The sequence below is a fragment of the Myotis daubentonii genome, chromosome 18, assembly GCF_963259705.1.
Source record: "Myotis daubentonii chromosome 18, mMyoDau2.1, whole genome shotgun sequence".
In the NCBI taxonomy this organism is placed as follows: domain Eukaryota; kingdom Metazoa; phylum Chordata; class Mammalia; order Chiroptera; family Vespertilionidae; genus Myotis; species Myotis daubentonii.
The window spans coordinates 27,379,647-27,401,363 of NC_081857.1; positions in this window are offsets into that span (position 1 = coordinate 27,379,647).

Here is a 21,717-nt window from a genome sequence, read left to right on the forward strand (position 1 = left end):
GGGAGGAACCTCTTTTTAAGACTGGAAAGAGAAGACAAAAGGGGATATAATGGATTGGGTTTGGGGGTGTTTTTTCCCACCATCCATCTCTTCCATGCCTCCTAGTGAAGATGCCAGTAACAAATTTCACTTACACATCAGATGGCATTTTCACTTTGAGTCGTGGGCCCTAGATGGATGTCTGGAAAAGCGATTTATAAGTTAGACCTTCCTTCAGCCCTCCCACATGCATACAGAGAAACCCGTACACAGACACGACTGGCACACCCACGGAGAAGCCACATGTGCACCTACGAACACATGGACCGGCAAACAATGAAAACGCCCAGTGGTAGCCAGAACCAGTCCAGTCACACATGCCTTCTGCTGCAGACAGCACATGTGCTGGCATTCTGACACCCACACAGACACAAAGACCCACACCCAGATGCCGCAGCCACACCCACAGCCCTTACTTTCTCAGCTGTGACTTTCCTCCTACATGCCCTGTTTGAACACAGGACTGTCTCTAATTAGGATTTCCCAGGTCCATCTTTGCTTAACTAATCAAACTTCACTCTATGCAGCCTCATGGAAAAGGCAACTGCTGAATGGCTCAAAATGCCTGAGAAGGGAAGAAAAATAAACGACAGCTCACTAGACATCTGATAAAACTGAAATTTGAAAGCTAGGTGGACAGGCCATCAGGTCCAGTAGTGTCCCAGCTATTCCCTCAGCTCAGTGGACAGACAGCTGGGTGATCTGAAAATTGTGGACAGTGCAGTCATTACTAAGGAGATGACCACTGGTACTAAATGGAGAAGAAAATATGACGTAATGTGGAAAGAAAATGAACTTTAGAACCAAGCAGACTGAGATCCAAATCTAGCAATGCCACTTACTAACCATGAACTTGGGCATGCTATTTAACCTCTGAGTATCAGTTGACTCCAAACAAAATCTGCATTTCAGTATTCCAGTGAGGATTAAATATAATTAAATATAATGGTAAATGTAAAGTGGCTGTTATAGTGTTTAGTCTCCTAAACATGTGTTCTATTTTTGCTGTTGAAGTTGTTCCCAAAATATCCTGTAAACTCTCTGGGAAAAAGACAATAGCTTTAGTTTTCAGACTCTCTAAGCCAAATTACATGTTCACTGTTTCCTCAGGAATGGAGTGGCATTGGTAAGTAATATTTAATGAAGGAATAAATGAATGAGCCAGTAGATGAGTGACTGAATGAATGGCGTAATTACATAACACCTGTTGCTTTTAGAATCACCGATATCTAATATAGAATCTAACACCTAGTCCCAGTGCTAAAGGTTTTTCCGTTTAATGGGAATGAAAGCTAAAAGCAATGATATAATACAGTGGTTCTCAACCTTCTGGTCCTTTAAATACAGTTCCTCATGTTGTGACCCAACCATAAAATTATTTTCGTTGCTACTTCATAATTGTAATGTTGCTACTGTGATGAATCATAATGTAAATATCTGATATGCAGGATGGTCTTAGGCAACCCCTGTGAAAGGGTTGTTCGACCGCCAAATGGGTCGCGATCCACAGGTTGAGAACCGCTGATCTAATAGCATGAGAGAGGCATTTCAAGGTTTTATCAGAGCAAATGAAAAAAGGTAACAAGGATTTGGGGGTGGAAGAAAGATGTGTTCAAAGACTGGTCATTTAACAAAAGGACTAAACTGTCTCCATTTGAGTCATGAAATAGCAGGTTATTAGAAATTTTAGTGGACCAGACTTCATGGAGTAGTGGGGCAAGAGCTAATTTGCAGGACACTAATGAGTAAAAGGAAGATGAGGAAGTGGTAACAGTCAGTCTACATCTTGGGGCTATAGAAATTTCACAGTAACTCCTCTAAGTTTGCCCCAAAGTTAACTCTAGTCTCTTCTTTCTATTAGGTAAGTTCCATATACAAAACTAAAAGGAAAGCTTGAAAGTAAGAGGGAGAGAAAAAGAACATTGCTGTGGGTAGCAGGCTGGGACTGCCGTTGTAGCAACTTCCTTATGGTTTCCCCACAACTGAAAAGCAATGGCTGTCTGGCCTGAGCTGATCCAGGACCGCTGCTTGATGGGGTGCACCCAGCAGCATTCAGAGGAGGGACAGGACACTGCAAAGAGAAAGTGAGTGATTCACTTAAGGAAAAATATCAAAGGTTTGGAGAATGGCAAGAGAATACAAATGCTGGGAGAAATAAAAATGTGGCCAAGGACAGGCTTAATTGTTTATTTCCTTGATGCCTAAGGAACATCCAAGCAGACAGTTCTGGGCAGCCTCCTTAAAACTGTATTTCAAACCCTTGCTGGTTTGGCTCAGTGGATAGAGCTTCGGCCTGTGGACTGAAGGGTCCTAGGTTCAATTCCAGTCAAGGGTACATGCCCAGGTTGTGGGCTCCATCCTCAGTGGGGGGTATGCAGGAGGCAGCCAATCAATGATTCTCTCTCATCACTGATGTTTCCATCTCTCTTTCCCTCTCCCTTCCTCTCTGAAATCAATTAAAAAAATTAAAAAAACAAAAAACTGTATTTCGAAAGTGAGACTGGGGGATGCAGACTTTTTCTTCTCCGACACTCTTCAGATACTCATTCCACCCTCAAGCCCTCACCCCCTGACTTTCGCTCTTCTCTGCATGTTTTATTCTCATATTCTCTGATTTCTTCCATTAACTACTTCTGAGTTTTGCTTTTCTCTTATCCCTTTTTTCCCCCACCTCTTCGTCAGCCTTGTGGTAGCACAAACTCTGTCCTGCTCCTTTCAGAAACTTTTGTTCCATCTGTAAAATCTCAGTCAGTGGTGCTCATCTTTGTCCATGTCTCCTGAGTCACAGTGACAGACAGACAAAGGGAAAGATAGCACTTGTGTGGTTCCCCACAGATGGAGGAAGATATACACACCCCAGAAACACAGGCCATGAAATGGTAGAAACAGCAGAATTTGGGCTGAGTTTTGCAGGCTGAATGTGGCCCATGCAATGGCTCCTCCTATATCCCTAAAGGGCTACTGATTCTTTTGTTCTAAAGGTGGGTAAGAATTTCAGTTTGGAATTCTCTTCAGAAGGAGTTTTGTTCTAATTGTTCTTTGAGTGCACAAGGACCAGCGATTCATTTCTTCATCTGTTAGCTTACTGGGGGGACTAGGCTAAGGGAGGGTGGTAAGTCCATTTATTCCAAAGTATATGGGATAATCAGTGGGAAAATATCTTTAAATACCCAGATAAAAGAATGAGTAGGAAATGTGTTAGGAAATGTAGCTCAGTACATGTTAACAAGTAATATAACTAAGCTCATAAGGCATTTAATGTGTAATACAATGAGTAATACAACTTGGGAGGCAGCAGAGCGTAGTGGACAGGGAGAAGAATCCAGAGCCAGACTCCCTTGGTTCACCCTTGAGTCCTATTGGATCAAAGTATTCAGCATCTCTGTGAGTCAGTATCCATGGTTGTAAGGTGGGAATGAAAATAGTAAGAGTGCAGTAGTCCCCCCTTATCCACAGGACATCTGTTCCAAGACCCCCAGTGGATGCATGAAACCATGGTTAGTACTGAACCCTATATATACCATGTTTTTTTCCTATACATACATACCTATGATACAGTTTAGTTTATAAATGAGGCACAGTAAGTGATTAACAACAATAACTAATAAAATAGAACAGTTATAAAAACATAGGGCAGCCCAGCCAGTGTGGCTCAGTGGTTGAGCCTCAGCCCATGAACCAAGAGGTCATGGTTTGATTCCCAGTCAGGGCACATGCCTGGGTTGCAGTTTGATCCCCAGTGGGGGTCGTGCAGGAGGCAACCAGTCGTTGTTTCTATCTTTCTATCCTTTCTATCCTTCTCCCTTCCTCTCTAAAAATCAATGATATATTTTTTAAATAATATATTCCATATAGAATGGTATATTTTACAGAATATGTAGTACAATAGAACATTTGTAATTTAAGTGTCAGTTTTTAAGCCATATTTCTCATAAACACTTTAAATTTTTTAAATCTAACATGTTTTTGAAAATATAGCATTTTATAGCAGCTGTTTGCGCTTTACTCAAGTATCCAAAAATATAAGCAGAATATTATTGCCTTTTATAAAAGTAAATAAAATGAGGTTAACATTAAAAATGAAGAGCAGATTTCTTTTTAAACTTGGCTCTAGATAAATACACATACTCTTGTTTTCCACAATAAAACACAGCCAGTGCTTTGAGGGGACTGATATCCTAAACATCAGATTTATTTTATTTTATTTATTTTTTAAAATTTAAATTCTTTATTGTTTAAAATATTACATAAGCCTCCTTTTTCCCCTATTGACCTCTCCCCAGCCACTCCCACCGCCCAAAATTTAATTAATGAAAATTTAAAATCCAGATTCTTAACCTCTGCCATGTTTAAAGTATGACTTCAAATTAATTGGCAATCCATCCCAGCTTTCATTAGGTAAAAATCCAGATGACATTGAACCAGCTAACTTTGGGTACAAGTAACATTTCTTACTACCATTGCCTTTAAATGCTCCACTTGTCCACATACACGTGCATACACACAGACACATACACATTCATCAGTTGGGAATGCTCTCTGTAACAGATAACCTAACAGTAGCTTAAGTAAATATTGGGATTATTGTTTTCAGACAACAAAATGTCTGCACATAAGTGGTTCCTGGTGTTGGTTCAGTGGCTCAAAAATGGCAAGGCTTCTTCTCAAGATTGTAGGATGGTTGATTCACCATAAGCCATCACTTCTACATCCCTGGCAGGAAGAAGAGGGTAATCTACAGACCACTGATGCCTGTTCTTGTATCAGAAAAGCAGAAACATCCATAGAAGCCGCCCCCTGCCCCCTTTACATACACATACACACAGGCAACTTCCCCTTAGTTTCATCATATAGAATTGGATTACATGACCACTGTAGATGCAAAGGAGGCTGGGAAAGGGCCAGGTTACTCATGATTGGCTTAAATCAAACATGATTTATCATGTGGGCCTAGGCATTACTGCCCTGAACAAAATCACAGCCCCACTAAGGAAGTACAACAATTGGGTAGATAACAAATCATGTCTGTTACAATAACTTACCACTTATCAAGAGCCTATCTGTGGAAGGCACAGATCTAGTCACGTTATATATATTACGTCATTTAATCTTTACAACACTGAATAGTTATTTATAAATGCTGTTTGCTTTCTATTCTTTATAAATAAGGAACATGAGCCTCATGAAAGTTGTAAGCACCTTGCCCGAGGTCACACAGCTAGTAAGCGGCAGGCGGGGTTCTGAGCTCAGGTCTGATTCCAAGTTCGTGCTCTTTCTACAATATCATACTGCCCATAACCTTGCCATCTATCCCTTGGCCATTCCTGATTCTATCTGGCCAAAACTACACCCTTGACTTCATACAATCCTGATCACAATCCTACCCCCAAAATAGTAAGTCCTTTTTCCAAGATTGCACAATTACTTTATCTATGTAAAGTGTTGCCAATACAGCAGTGACAAGACAAACAGGTTTCTGATCTTAGAGTTTCCATTCTAGTGGGAAGAAAGGCAGTAAACATATAAAGATAATTTCAGGTAATGAGAGACTTTTGAAGAAAGTGAAACCAGATAATGTGGTGAAGAATAATCTACTAGCTACTTTTGATGAGATGCCTAAAAGGGACTGAGCCCTGAACTGCTAGAAGGAAATAGCCTGGTCCAATATGCAGTGGGACTAAGTGCAAAGGCCTTGAGGCAGAAAAACTTTATAGATACAGAATGTTGATCAGTGATGTTGGAGAATAATGACTGAGAAAGAGATGATAAGAAATGATATCTGGCCCTGGCCAGTGTGGCTCAGTTGGTTGGGCTTCATCCCATGCACTGAGAGGTTGCCAGTTCAATTCCTCATTGGGGCACATGCCCATGTTTCAAGCTCAATCCCAGTGGGGAGCGTGCAGGAGGCAGCTGATCGATGTCTCACTCTCATATTGATATTTCTCTCTCTCTCCTACTCCCTTCCTCTCTCTCTAAAAATCAAGAAATGAGATCTGAGAGAAATGTGTATTTTATTCAAAATGCTATGGGAATTTTGACAAGTTTTATTTAAGCAGGAGAAACATGGTCCAATTTGTTTTTCTAATCACCGTAGTAGCTTTGAGAAAGTGGCCTGACCAGGGGCATGGGAGGAAGTCAGGATTTTAGCAAGATGGCTTAGATAGAGCAGCACTGGCATAGATGGGGTAGGTAAACATTGTGGTACAACTTACCTTTTGGGGAATTTGTTTTTCTCATGCATCTGTTTTGTCTTGGCTCTGCAATTCTACTGTGTTTTATCACTTTCATATGTATGTGCTTCAATTAATTGTGGCCACTATTTTCTTCTTAAATGTGTTTAGAAGAAGTGCCTTAATACACTGGCAAAATTCAGCCAGATACTTAGCATTTCTCCTACTTGAATGGATGTGTGTACAAGGCAGTCCTGAAGCAGTTCTCTCATTCAGCCTCTGACTGCAGAGCTCCCCCCCCCCCTTCACCCTTCCAGAAAAAAATAAATACTGCACAATCCCATTTCTTTTTATAGATACAGCCTGTTAGAGGTTTAGCTTTGCATAATTTGCCGTAATGAATTATAAGCTTCTCCCTTTTCTCTGAGTTCATGAAATTAGTCATAATAATAGAAGATTCTCCTAGAAACCATGCTCTGGGGTTAATCAGTGTGTTCTTAATTGGAATTATGAGTGGAGTAAGTGAGGAGAAACACATGTCACTTTTGGAAACTTCCATTGTAAATTGTAAGTTTACTATGGCTGAATGCTCATTCCTTCAGGAAAAAAAACATCTAATTTAATTGCCATGGGAGCTGATAATAGTGCTAGTGTCCCTGCAAGTGAAATTGAGATGGCTATTACCTGACCTGTCCTGATCTGCTCTTTTGTTATCTAAACCCAGAATGTGCCTTGCATATCAAGTTTAAACTTCTTCAGTTATGATGGAAAGGAGCTATATATCACCAGGATAGATTCCGTGTAAATAATTAGAATTTTTATTTTCATTAACTTGGGTAATGATGACTTGATCCACAAGGCACAGGAGGCCTGGCTGTTGTCTGGGTAACGAAACAATGGAGAGAGCTAAGCTGGATGACTGTGGCCAGAAGCACTCCACTCCGCGCAGGAAATCTTGGGCTCATGGAGCTTTACAGGCTTAAAGGGTCCTCCCTTTAGGACTCATAGAGGAAGGCCTGCACTGGGGGATCTTGGGAGAGTTGAAAACAGAGCTCCAGGTGATCAATGCACCGAGTGAAGGTTTTCAGTTACAATATTGAATTAAAACATCTTGTACAATTGAAGGGGGGAAATCAAGAGATATTTAATGCCTTTTAAATCCAGGTAAGTTTACGATAATAAAAACATATGCTAACTCCTTGACTTCCTGGCCTAATAAGTCCCAGGTTCAGTTGTGAAGCCTGATCCAAACTGCAGAAACAGTGACCTGGAAAGCCTTGGTGCAACTGCAAGGTTTCTATGGGTCCCCTACTCCAAGCTCTTCTCAGCAGCCAAAACAGTGATTTATAGCATGTTGGGGGAAATGGGGTTTTGCTTCCAGATTTTAACTTTCAAATAAACATTAAGCATCTCTTGGTTATTAGGGATTGCTAAACCAGTATTTGGCTTATCTACATCACCTCCTATTAATTAAATAAACATTAAAAAATAAGAGAGCTGCTATTTCTCATGTTTCACTAGTAACAGACTGTATTAGCTTCTGTTAATCACACACTTCCCTCACCGAGGTCTCACGTATAGCTTTGAGATCTTCTTAGTGGTTTGATAAAGGTATCTGGAGCACTCAGAATCTCAAATAACTGTTAAGAGCTTGCTTCCCACCCCATCTGACTATTACTCATCTCACTCTTAATCATGCAGTTCCTCCTTCCTGCCTGCCCACACACAGCAACACTGCCTATGAACTTGGTCAAGCTGAAGGCGATAATATCTATAATCCAACCTTGCAACTTTCTCTTGCTGGAAATCCCAACAAATTGCTGCATATTTCTTTATTTCTCTCTCCTTTTATCAGTGATTTGGGGTAATCATCCTGGTTGCCTACTTTGCTTTCATGGGTTTGGTGAGGACTGACATTTGTGGAACGTTGTGAACAAAGAAGAAAGCTGCTTATAAGTGCCTCAAATTACTATTTTCACATGTCTTAACTGCCATAACAAGGAGGAAAATCTTCACAATTTGGAAGGCTTTCTGAAAATTAGCCCCACTGCACCAAACCTTTGATCTTTTGGTCAAACTGTCAATCTTTGAGAACTCAGCTCTCTTGTGAAATTTCCAGGCTGCTCCCAAAACAATTGGTTGCATAAGTTCTGAGAGCCAGACCCACAAAGCATCTCTGTGTTTTGGAAAGTTCCTTCCATAGACTTAGGTAATGATGGCACTAACAGAGACTGAAGAGTGGTGCCACCCTACCCTTCCAGTCACATACAGCTCTCTTGTTCTCTTGGCATGTTTTCCCCTCCTGTTCCCCTTCTCTCTTTATTTCCCCTCCTCTCCTTTGTTTTCTTCTCTCTTTCCTTTCCCCACACACATTTCTAAGCCTTGAACCAGGCTTTGACATCACCAGCTTTGCTTAGGCAAGTCTGCACTTGACCTGAAGGTAAAAGATGTTTCCAGGTTTAAATCACACCCGAGCAGGACTGCACATACCCATTGAGTGAAGTTCTGGTTGCCAAGGGCTCCAAGGACAACTTTTTTTCACAATGTTTCAGAGCTTTTACTGCAGGATGCTCCAAGAGGGAGTTAAAAATTGGGCTTAAAGTATGTACGATCTCATGTCAAATAATTGGAAATAAATAGTTGCTTTACGGTAAGATATTGCTAGTTTTCTCTTTACTGAAATGAAACTGTACTCCAGTGGGGTGGTGTTGGACAGGCAATGGGCACGCATGGGATCCTGCCAAGGGGAAATTGTGTTAGGGATAGATTTCGTTTGGGTTTAGTGGGCTGTAATTACGGGGTTCACAGTCATTGTCATGTGTACAAAGTTATTGCTGGTCATAGTGGTGGAGAAGTGGCCTCGAGGCCAGCTCCTACTGCCACTTGTGCTTTCTTCCTGTCACTACATGAAGGTGCAGGGCTAGAGGTCATGCGGGACTGTGAGCATGTCCTACAGCCCCAGTGTTGGGAGGAGTGGAAGAGAAAGGAAATGTGAAATTGTCTGAAGACAATTCTTGCAGTCCTCCGCTGTCTAAGCTTTTCGATTCTCATCATCGATCTGCTTTTTATAGCTGCCTGGCCAAGCTGGACAGTCTCTCCTGACAGGAACTTAACGCAGCATCATAGTTATAAACACATGATACCTTCTTTTTCCCTTTTGATGGAGATTGTAAGAAACAGGATACTAGAATTATCAGAATCCCTGTGTTTATAGAGCACTGACTGGAAGCAGTAGTATAAACAGTGAATATGTCTGTGTATTAAGCCACAACTGTATTCATCTAAACTATGAATAATAAAAAATAAATTTCAATCAACTATGCTAAAGGAGAGACAGATATCTTTCTGTTCTCTTTGTGGAAAATATTACAAAATTATTTTAATATGAAAAGGCAAAGCACATGCAGTCAAAATGTAGGAAAAAAGCAGTGGTATGTCAGGAAGTCAACAAAAATGTGGTTTTTCTTGATTTTGTGATGTTTGAAGTATTGGTGAAAAATTTTAAAGTTATTTTTAGGGATTTATTTTCTCTTTCTAAGTATATTCTCAGTTTTTGCTTACTTCCTCAAATTGCAGGAGCTTCATGCTTCAGTAAACCCATTTGCTCTGCTCCCCAAGTCCAGGCCTCATCAATAGGCACTAATGATTCTGGCACCTCCTGTCTCCAGTTCAAAGTGACATTATTAGCTTAGCCTTTTGGGTATAAGGAGCAATTGTAGAATTGCTCTAATAATAGGAAGGAATTATGAACATGCCCTTCTCTTTCTTCAACAGAGTTAAACAAGGGCTCATACTCTGGGTTTCCAGATGCCCTTAAAATGAAATAATAATGTTGGGCCAGCCTTGCCCTGCTTTAAATTAATCACGCCAGGAAGAGACAGTAAACCTTTCAGACCACCAGTGTGCATGAATGCTTTAGTGCCCCAGACCATACACCCTCTCTTGATTATTTGGGACACAAGGAAAGGTGAGCTTAGTAAATGAGGCTGTTTTATGATCCATTTAAATAATCTGAAAAGGAAATTAATACTTTTATTACTTTCTATGAGTCAAAAACTTCCTTAAATTTTGAGTTAGCTCTTTCTGTTATAGTGGTTAGGACTGCCCAAGCCAAAGTATGGATCCAGAGAAATAATGGAAGGCTAGGGAGAGAGTGCATGGCCACACAAATCAAAATGGAATAAACAAGACGGGCTGGAAACTAATTTGGTACTAAAGGAAATCACCTCTACCAGAGCCAAGAAAATTCTCTCAATTAGGAATCAGACTGGGACTTAAAATATTTCTTAGTTTTTTGGATTACGTGAATTTTTGCTGGGGCTACTGCAAGAATGGAAAGGGAGTCCGGAGAAAATGTGGAAACAGTTTGTGATCCTTACCCTACATCAGTACCATCAGTACTTATTATGTGAGAAACATTCTGTTAGTCACTTTGCAAACACTGTTCTTAAACTTTAGGCACTCAGAACAATGCTGTAGAAAAAGCTAAAATATCCCAATTAGACAGAAAAGGAGACAACAATCACTTCTCTGATCTCCTTTTTACCATTTCTGCTCCAATCAGCTTCAGCCATGCTGTCTTAAGCTCTGTTTCTAAAACACAAGCACAATCCAATCTCAAAGCCTTTGAATTGACTGTTCCCTCTGCCCAGGACACTCTTCCCTACATTTCCACTTGGCTTACACTCTTACTTCATTTACATCTCTGTTCCATTGTCACCTTTTCTGAGACCCCCTAACCCATAACTCTTTGTCCCCTGTTGTATTTTTATTCTTAGCAGGTTACAGATTTTTTTGTTCCTACTAAATATCTTCTAGAGCCAATGCACATTTGGAGATGGAACTCAATCATTGCATGGCTCAATAGGAACGCATTAATTAGCTTTGCTCTACAAATGTGTCATACAAATGTTGGCTTCCATTCAGATGCCTTGTACTATCTTACATGAGAGATTTTCAAGCAAAGCTCACAAGTAGCTCTTAACTGGCTATACCTGCTCAAATTCTTCTATTAGCTAGACATTATTCCACTAATTTATGTCCTGATAGAGTGGCATTTTTATCAGTCAGGGTCCCAATAGTTATCAGGTGCAATACTCAAATTAATATAACTCTAGGAATTTTTAAGTAACATTATTTGCATGGTGTATTAGTTTCCTAGGGCTGCTGTACAACAAACTAGGCAGCTTAAACAGAAGAAATTTGTTGTCTCACAGTTCTGGAGGCCAGAAGTCCAAAATCAAAGTGTCAGCAGGGTTGGTTCCTTCTGAGGCCCATGAGGGAAAATTTGTTCCATACTTGTCTACAAGCTTCTAGTGGTTGGCTGGCAATCTTTAGCATCCCTTAGCTTGTGATTGTATCCTCCCAAATCTCTACCTTCATTTGTATAAGGCTTCTCCTTGTATGTTTCCAAACTCCATCTTTTCCTAAGGACATGGTCATATTGAATTAGGGCCAACTGTAATGACCTCATGTTAACTTGATCATTTGCAAAGATCCTATTTCCAAATAATGTCACATTCATAGGCACTGAAGATGAGGACTTCAACATCTTTTCAGGGAACATGATTCAACCCATAATACATGGTATGGATGGGATGGAAGGGAATTGCACAGTGTATTCCAGTAACCTGTCATTAGAATAGCAGAGCTACTACTACCTCTAGGCCTCAAAGGATGGAGGGGTGGACACTAGAAAGGAAGGAGAAAGTTGTGCATATATAGCAGGCTGCCTCAAGGAAAACAGTGACCTTTGGTTGAACAACAGAGCCAACTTCAGAAGACCCAGGAGGGAGGGAGGGAGCTGAGGTCATAAACACCCTGACCTCATTCTCCTCCCTCTTTCCAATCTTCTGCCAGGGCTTCCCGTTGGCCCAACTCAAAAAGAAATCAGACAGCAAGGAATCTTGGTACCGTAATCCATACAAGTGCAAGTTTTAGAAACATTTCTAACTTTTAATGTTATCTTACTATTTTTAATTTTGATCTTTGGCATTTTCAAGAGGAATTTACCTGGAGGATTGGTTTATATTAACTTTGACAATTCCTGTTTTACTTTTCTTTTATTAGTAGAGAGAAAATGTAGGGCTTTAGATGAATAGCTAGTTGGATAAGTAGAGGTTTCTCTCCTCACTTGCATTAGCTTGCTCAGCTATCTGCTGACAAGGTCCTGCCTGGAGTCCTGGCCCCTCCATATACTAGATCATTGGACATGGTATGCATGCCAAGCATGTTTGCTGTTATGTTAAATGAGGAGGACTGGAGGTAACCAGGATGTTACTAGTATTGTATGGGTTGTGACCTCCCCCATAATCTCTCAGATCTTCAGTAAAACTGCTAAACTAATGACGTATTTGAGGAAAGTGGACTTTGTGTTTGGGTGATGCAGAATGAATCCAAAGCAAGGTAGAGAAAACTATGAGGAAGCCATTAGGAATTGTAGAAATGGTCCTCAATTTGCATAAGTACCAAATTAGATTTTTAAACAAGTTGATGTAAGTCTGCAAGAGATAGTAGGACCTCAGCTGACAATTTGGATATGCCTAAAATGCCTCAGGAATTTTCATACTTAAACATTTTCCATTCCATTCCATTTCTTTATAATCTCCATGCTCAAGAACCTGAAGTCTAAATTTAAATTCCCATTGCTGCCATTTCACTCTGCCCAGCAGTTGTAGTAATAACCATAGCAGCTGCCAGGTATGAGGAATGTAGTCAAACTGTCTGGGTTTGAATTTCAGCTACACTAGTTGCAGGCTCAGGCAGGTTATTTAAACTCCAATTCCTTCATCTATGAAATGGGATTACAATGACTATCCATAAGGTTGTTGTATCAAATGCATTCATATATGCAGAAACTTAAAGTGCCTAGCACACAGTAAGTACCAGATACTGTTTGTAATATCATTACCATGTGTTGAGCATTGTGCTGTTTTATAAAATTAGCACATTTAATGCTCACAGTAACCCTCAGAATTAGCTGTTATAACCTCCATTTCACAGATAAGGAAATTAAGGTGCAAAAACTTAAAATAATAAAGAGTGGTTATTTTATATATGTTCCTGCTGCATTTATTATGGGATCAGTGGTGCTCGTGGACAAATAAATGTTTAATGAAAAAATGAATATTTTTTTCCTCTGACCTTACACAGCACCCAGAGAAAGAAGAGAAATAATTTTGTCTCTTAATTCTATAATTTTTTAGTGTTCACTAACACTCTCAGACTGAGGATGTAAGTGCCAATTTCACTAATATTCCATTTTCTTTTTCTTCCAGAGAAGCAATAGGAATATTTATAAGAAAGAGATATTATAAGAAAGAGATATATTGCTTCTCAAACTCTAACCCCTTGACTTTTTCTTTTCTTGGTTTTTCTGCAAGCAGCCTTTGGAACATAATCTATGCCAACTAAAACTAACTCTCTAAATAAATTAAAAATAACTTGCAATTTCTGAACCAAATAGCCTATAAAACTCTAATAAATAACATCCACTTTTCCTTTTCTTACTAATACTATAAATTTATTCTCCAAAAAGGTAATCTAATCTTCTTGGCACAATTTTCCCTGCATGCAGAAATCCACACTCTTTCTGGTCCATGATTTCCTTACTCTTTGGGTGTTTCCAATTTTTTCCCCCTCAGAATGCATTTTGTTATTGTTTAAAACTGACATTAAATTACCTCAAATTTACTGCATAGGACTGTTTTCTTACTCTGTTTTGGGAATAGATGTGTAATTTGAAATTAATATTAAATACCATTGTACAAGTTTTGTGTGAGACAGTCCTTGGTGAAGGTACAGAATGCTCTGCTGAAATAGTCATTTAAATATAATGATTATCAAATGTTCCCATTTTCTAGTTCTTGCCTACTACTAATTCTAATCTTCCACTATTTTTGCAAGTAATTCTTTACTACCAAAGTAGTTCAAATTCTTTCATTCGATTCAAGGACCCAGTAAGATGTGAGACTGTGGTGGCATGTTCATCGATCTAGGCCTTGAAGTACACTCTGCCAGCTCCTAGACCAGGGGTGGGCAAACTTTTTGACTCCAGGGCCACAATGGGTTCTTAAACTGGACGGGAGGGCCGGAACAAAAGCATGGATGGAGTGTTTGTGTGAACTAATATAAATTCAAAGTAAACATCATTACATAAAAGGGTACGGTCTTTTTTTTTTTTTTTTTTAGTTTTATTCATTTCAAACGGGCCGGATCCGGCCCACGGGCTGTAGTTTGCCCACGGCTGTCCTAGACCATTCAGGCCCTGTTCCCTAACCAGTCCATCCTGTATTAGTAAGAAACAAAGTATACAATAAAGTCTAGAAGGCATGGGAATTAAAAGGTCAGGAGTATAGATTTGACACTTCTATTACTGTGTAGCATTTAATAAAAAATTAATTTCTTCAAAATTCAATTTATTTGACCTTAAACGGCAGTGCTGTCTTCCTATATTCTGGCGAGCCTAGGCAAGTAAAGAGCTTCAGCTTCCTTGGATAAAAGTTGCGAGATGAAGTGGCATTGTCCCCTCTCCACAGACTGAGCATTGATGTTCCACAGGAGAAGGGCCTTCTGTTCTGCCTTCCTCTTTGCCCTCCTGTGACATTCAACATTTGTGGCCGCTTGCTGTTCTGCCTTAATTTCTCTGACAGTATGCTCTTGTATTTCTTCCTACTTTTTGGGCTTTTCTTCCTCCTCGAGGTCCTCACTATGAGTTTCACCTAATTTTTTCACATTTATTTCCCACACTCGACAAACAGGCACAGAATGAGGATACAGAGACAAGTGGCACCATTATTGCCCTCAACTAGTGTTTAGGCTGGGAGACAGATGAACATGACATTATGTGTAATCAGTGACTCTGAGTTCCCTGGAGTATGGATTTATTTATCCTTCTCTCATTACTAAACTCTGGAAAAAAAACTATTGTATACCTTTGGTTATAATTTTTCATAGTTAACTTCCCCTGTGTTCCCCCATTGGGTTGGTTTCCTCAAATCAGAGAATTTCAGAGCCAGCACTCCTTTTACAGATAAGCAACAGAACCCGGAGACAAAACAACTTGCCCACAGCCACCCGGCTTATAAGGTGCAGAGCTGTGCCAGAACCAGACTTCCCGACTCGTCCTGCTCCTATTGTCAGATCTGGTTGGAGCTCTTTGTGGGCTGAATTTTCCATGTTATCCCATAAGTAACTCAATACCCCCATGAGTTGATGATTTGGTATTTCCCTCCTGTCCCGCCGAGGGTGACAGCATGCCCTACAGATCCGAAGAGGGGCAAATATGCACACCTCTCTTGACAGAGCAGGCACATTCTTTAGGTTCCATGTCAGTCTGTGGAAGATTTGCTCTGAAAGCAGTGACCTCTGGCACATAGGCTGGAGAAGTGGTTCTGAGTCCATTAAAATTCATACTTAGAGTCTGATGGATCATATGGGAGCTGCTGTAACAAAAATCACTCCTCAGGTCACATGGTGTGTCAGCCCCCTTGCTCCTCATCACAGTGGTGATGGCTCAGAGGAGCAGTCCTGGATTTAATGAGTCCTCGGCGTTTACCTGGAATAGGATGAGTGATCTCCCCCGGGGCTGCCTGACACAGGAGACAGAAAAGCAAATATTGACAGAAACCTGGTAATATTTTCCTTTACAGTGGTAAAGATGACACCTGGATACATGTGGTCAAGTAGGGAACTGAAAGAAATAAAATAGGAAGGGAAGGAAAGGAGGGAGGGAGCGAAGGCAGGAAGGGGCGGGTGGGGTGGGGGAGAGAGAGAGAGAGAGAGAGCGAGAGAGAGAGAGAGAGAGAGAGAGAGAGAGAGAGAGAGGGAATGAGAGAGAGAATGGCAAGAAGGAAAACTGTTTCACCAACCTGAAGCCTGTCAGATAAAAGCCACTGGGACCATAAATTCCTCCCAGCGTTTCTAATGGGATTTTAATACAGCATTTGGACATCATCTTTTTTTCATTCTTTTAATGACATACATGCCCAAAGTGTAGCCACGGAGCCTCTGAACTCTGTATATTTCTGTGATACACAAAGAAAACAGCCGTCACATCCATTTTAAGGAACTTTTCAATACATTATAGTAAGGTCCATGGGCTCCGGATCGGAGGGAACTGCACAAAGCCCGTCTGTACATCATCTGTGATGGGCTTGACTTCCAGCCAAGGCAGATTTTTTTAAATAATAAAATAAAATACTGTGTGTTTTTTTTAAAGGAACATTATATTTTTAAACTGGAAATAATTGCATTTTGTATCTTATATGGCATCTGAAAGTGATTTAGTTGAACAATGTGGTTTCTGATTGGTATTTGAATTGGTTCCAGAACATTTTTCATAATAACCATCTTAAAGATCCCAATTATCTGATCCTCTTTCCCCCTTCATATGGTTTCATAGGAGGTTTCCAGAGACAGACAGAAACCTGCAGGGGCAGGCAAGCCCTCTCACATGTAGCTGAACGGTGTTTGCTGCTAGGCTCAAAGGAAGGGACTGCTTGTTATTCTGAGTTGTCCAGGATGCATTTATGACTCAATAAAGGAGGCCTTGGCATTACCAGAATAATTACTTACTCAAACAAGCCTATAAAACCAAAGGGCTGCCCCGACTAAAAGGCAAACAGGGAACTTTTTTCTTTTACTGTTAACATGTAAATCTAATAATGTGTATTTAGATTTCTGTAAAATCAGCTCTAGGCACAAAACGGATGGTTGATTTACCAAGTGGGCAGCAGAACCAGTTCTCCAGGGTTACAGAAGGGCTAAGGAACACAGTCCTGTTAAGTCTGAAAAATGCCCATCCATAAATGGACTCAGCTCCACCTGAAACATGCGGAGATTGGGGTGAGAAGAGTAGGCCAGGAATCTTCTGGATCTGATGGGGTCTCCACTACTATTGAATGATGTCACCCAGAGGAGTGATCCAAACTCTTTGTCTCATCTGTAAAGGGGAGAAATATCATACTTCTTTTATGGGATCATTGGAAGAAATGAATGCAATAATCCATGTGGAGGTCTCAGAACAATACCAAGTATATAGCAGGACACACAAGGAATAATAGCAGCTCTTTTTAAAAGTACAAAGAATGGAACCACATTGCAATAAATAGTGGATTTTATTATTCTACATATTCATAACGAGACTAAATATTTTTTGAGCACTAAGTGTCAGCACATAGTGCCTGACACTATGCTAAGCATTTCAAATAGTATATTGCCTTTAATCTGTTCAAGGTAAAATTCCTCTCTAAGGTGAAGAGTGTGACAAGTGACAGAATTAAAAATAGGGCTGCAAGATTTAGCAAAGAAAAATGGAGGATACCCAGCTAATTTTGAATTTCAGATACACAAGAAGTATTTTTTAGAATAAGTATGTCCCAAATATTGCCTGGGACATACTTATTTACCTATCAATTCTAACTAGAAATCCAGCCCCCAGACCCGTTTTGTCAAGGCTGTTCTCGTTTTCCTTCACCACACAAAGTTATATGCAGAACGCAACTTATTCCTCATATATTTCATTCTCTGGTATATTGTTCCCCAGCCAGACATGTTTTAGTAAGAAACAATCCAGAAATTGTTTGTGGTTAGCCACTATCAGAGAAAGTGAGATTTTAAAGTTTTTAAGTTATGTGTTAGCAATCGGATTTATTCATTCAACAAAAATGAACAAAGCTAAACCAGGACAGCTGGGTGTGGAACCTGGCACATCCAGCTCTGTGTACTTTTGCAATTATGGTTTCAAAGCCTGTTCACAAGTGCATTCATTCATTTATTTACTTATTTAATTTTTTAAACTCAAGTATAGTTGGTATTATCATATCATATTAGTTATATTAGTTTCAGATACTATATCAGTACAATATAGAGATTCAGAACTTTTATACCTTGCAATGTGATCACCCCACTTTATGTAGTAATCGTCTGTCACCATGCACCCTATCACAATTTTATTGACTAGAAGCCCCTTCACTTTCCCCTCCCTTGTGGTAACCATCACTTTTTCTCTGTTTCTATGAGTCATATAATCATATCAATAGATGCAGAGAGAAAAAAAACATTTGAAAAAATTCAACACATTTATGATAAAAAAGAGAAGTTCTCAACACAATGTGTATAGAGGGAAAGTACCTCAACATAACCAAGGCTATATATGACAAGTCCACAGTTAGCATGATACTCAATGGTGAAAGCTAAAAGCTTTACCTCTAAGATCAACCAAAAAAGGAGCAAATAACACTTCATATGGAGAAAAATACTTTTGTACTACAACTTGCTGCTATAAATTGTTCTGTAAAATGTTTTAAAATTTTTAAAGTTACACATTTAGCAGTTTGACTTGTTCATTCAACAAAAATTATTGTCTTTATGTAAAGGTACTACGTAGATAGTGAATGAACATAAACAGACTCTTCCTCTGTCCTCAAAGAATTTATACTCCAGCAAAGGGACATAAAGTAGTTAAATAAGCACAGAAACAAATATAGTTACAATCATACAAGATCTCTGGAGGAAAAGTACATGGAGAGATGAGTCTATAAGAGCGGAACCTAAGTTAGTAATATCTGAGCTAATAAGATCTGAAGGATGAACAGGGTTTAACCAGAAAGTCTTAATGGAAAGATTAATATAGGGTATCCCAAAAACATGTATACACAATTTAACAGCTGACAACTGTAGGTTCTATTACATTTTGAAAATGAAGTGTATTTTAACAAACACTGCCTTTATAGTGTGTATGCACTTTTGGGATACCCTGTAGATATGCAGAGCCCCCATGGAAGAGGGGAGCATAGCAAGAATGGGGAACTGATGTGGAGAGGTGAGCCATGGGCAGTTTTGTGGGTAGGTGAGGGAGGTGTAACATAGTTAACAATAGACCAGTCTTCAGCAACAAATAGACCCAAACAGATCATGGCTCAAAATAGTAGGTGTTTATTTCCCTGATGATTGGGGGATCCTGAGGAATCCACTGTCAGAGATTCATGTTGATACTACTCTGTCATCTGCAGCATGTGGCTTTCAAAGTCATCATGAGTGTTGCCATCCCAGTCACCTGATAGGATCATGAGTGATGCTATCAGAGGTTTTTATGGATCGGGTCTAAAGGTAGCACGATATCACTTTTGCTCGCATTTTATTACCTACATTTAGTTACATGGTCAGCCCTAATGGCAAAGGAGTCTGAGAAATGTAAACCATCTCTGTCATGGGAACAAGAGGAATGGGTGTTAACCACTTGCAATCTGTACCATAAGCAGATGGAGCTGTATGATACAGGGTTTTGTAAACTTGATTAAGAATATTAGTTTTCTCTCAAAACCAATGGAAATCCATTGAAGTTACTTAAGCACAAAGGAGTGACATGATGAGATTTGTATTTTGAAAAGACAACTCTAGCAACAAATTGGAGAATAGATTAGCAAGATATCAGAGCAGTGGTAGGGAGATCAGTTAACAGGATGTCATAGCAATGCAAGCAAGATCACGGTAGCATGGACCAGACTAGTTGGTGATGCTAGAAATGGAGAAGAGTAGATGGATGCAATAAGAGCACACATCAAAGCATTGACTAGAGAACAAGGGGCGGATGCATAAGTCTATTTTCTTTGTTAAACCTTTTATTTCTTGTTATTCCCTGGATCTCTTTCGTTTCTTTTGTACCACTAGGCTCCTTGATCAGCATATAGGTTGTCAAAAAACATAGGACTTGTGTGTGTATTTGTTTATTGTTTTCTTCTACATAAAATTAGGACAATAATAGCTGTGCATCCTACTGCTTGGGGTTTGGTTGTGAGGATCAGCCGCCATAGAGATCACGTAGACTGAGGTGCACAGTGGCTCATATTCACAGGGCACCCTGGTGTTTGAAGTTTCTATAATCGCTTGCTCAAACTATTTAAGGAGACATTCATCAAAGCCTTTGCACATAAAATAAAGAATTGCATGTTCAAAAGCCTGCTCACTCTTTCCTTGTTTTTACTGCTACCTACTATAAAAGTAAGTGAAAGTTATTTGCCTAATATAATGTGCTGAACAAACACAAGACATACAAACTTGTTATTCAGCATACAGTTTAATTGGAGAGTTGAGAATTCGGTGGTGGTTTTAACTGGTATAAAAGAAGGTGGCTGTTCAATTCTCTAGTTGAAAATGATCTTTCTCATGGCTACTGAACTTTGGTTTCTCCTTGAGTAATCTAACAAGCTAAAAATAGTAACAGATAACACATTAAACACGCACACATATGTATATGTACACATATAAATATATCCTTCACCATACTCCTATCTGAAGTGTACTGTTATTACCATCTCATTTTATAGGTGAGGGAACTAAGGTACTGAGAGGCTAAGAAACTTTCCCAGAGTCACAAAGCCAGTAAACAGCTGAGCTAGAATTCTAACTTGGGCACCTTAACTCCAGAATTAGTTCTTTTGAACCCCAGGATGTTGCCTCTTTATACTATACTAATACTGATTAAAGTGCTAAATGAGATTATCCTCATTCTAGTTATTGCATTGGTTTTTCCAGAATTTTCAGTGACAGCACTCTAAACTAAATTACTCCAAGAATTACGACTCACTTGGTCCCACAGCTATTAAAGTGAGACTAGTAAGATAATCCCAGATGGAAAGGAAACTGGAAAATTCCACAAGTAACTGCAGCCAGTTAAAGTCTTGCCCAGCAAGGAGCAGATTGCTGCCACAAAGTTGCTCTGTCAAGGTGATGAATTCCAGAGCCCACCACTGTGCAGAGATAAGGAAGTCAGGATTCTAGGCTTCCTTTAGTGTCCAATGGCTTCTTGCATGATTGTAGAGAAAGCAGTACATTAATTGAATCTTGGAAGTTGAAAAGATGCTCATTGACTTGACAAAGGAGAAGTGATTCCAACTTAGAGTAAAGGAACAGGGAAATAACATGGGAAGGAGAAAGCAGGTAACAGCAAAGGTGGGTAGAGTAGAGGCCAAGGAAGAGAAGGCTGGCTGAGCCAGGTCTTGGAGAGCTTTATGGAATTTAGAAACTTTATTCTTTGTAGCTCCAGGAACCACTGGAGGGGTGTGAGAAGATGGTGGTAAGTGTAGAACAGTGATGGCAAACCTCTGACACGCGTGTCAGAGGTGACACGCAAACTCATTTTTTTGGTTGATTTTTCTTTGTTAAATGGCATTGAAATATATAAAATAAATATCAAAAATATAAGTCTTTGTTTTACTATGGTTGCAAAGATCAAAAAATTTCTATATGTGACACGGCACCACAGTTAAGTTAGGGTTTTTCAAAATGCTGACACGCCGAGCTCAAAAGGTTCGCCATCACTGGTGTAGAATATCGAGAAGCTGTCAGATTTAAGGGAAAGATTATGGTTTTAGCTTTGGAATTTCTGTGTTTGAGAAAGTCAAACTGAGGGACATTCAGTGGAGGTGTTCAGTGGAAACATGGACATGAGTTCTGTAGGTTAGAAGAGAGATGTGGCTGGAAGCAGATTTGGCTAGCGATTAAAGCC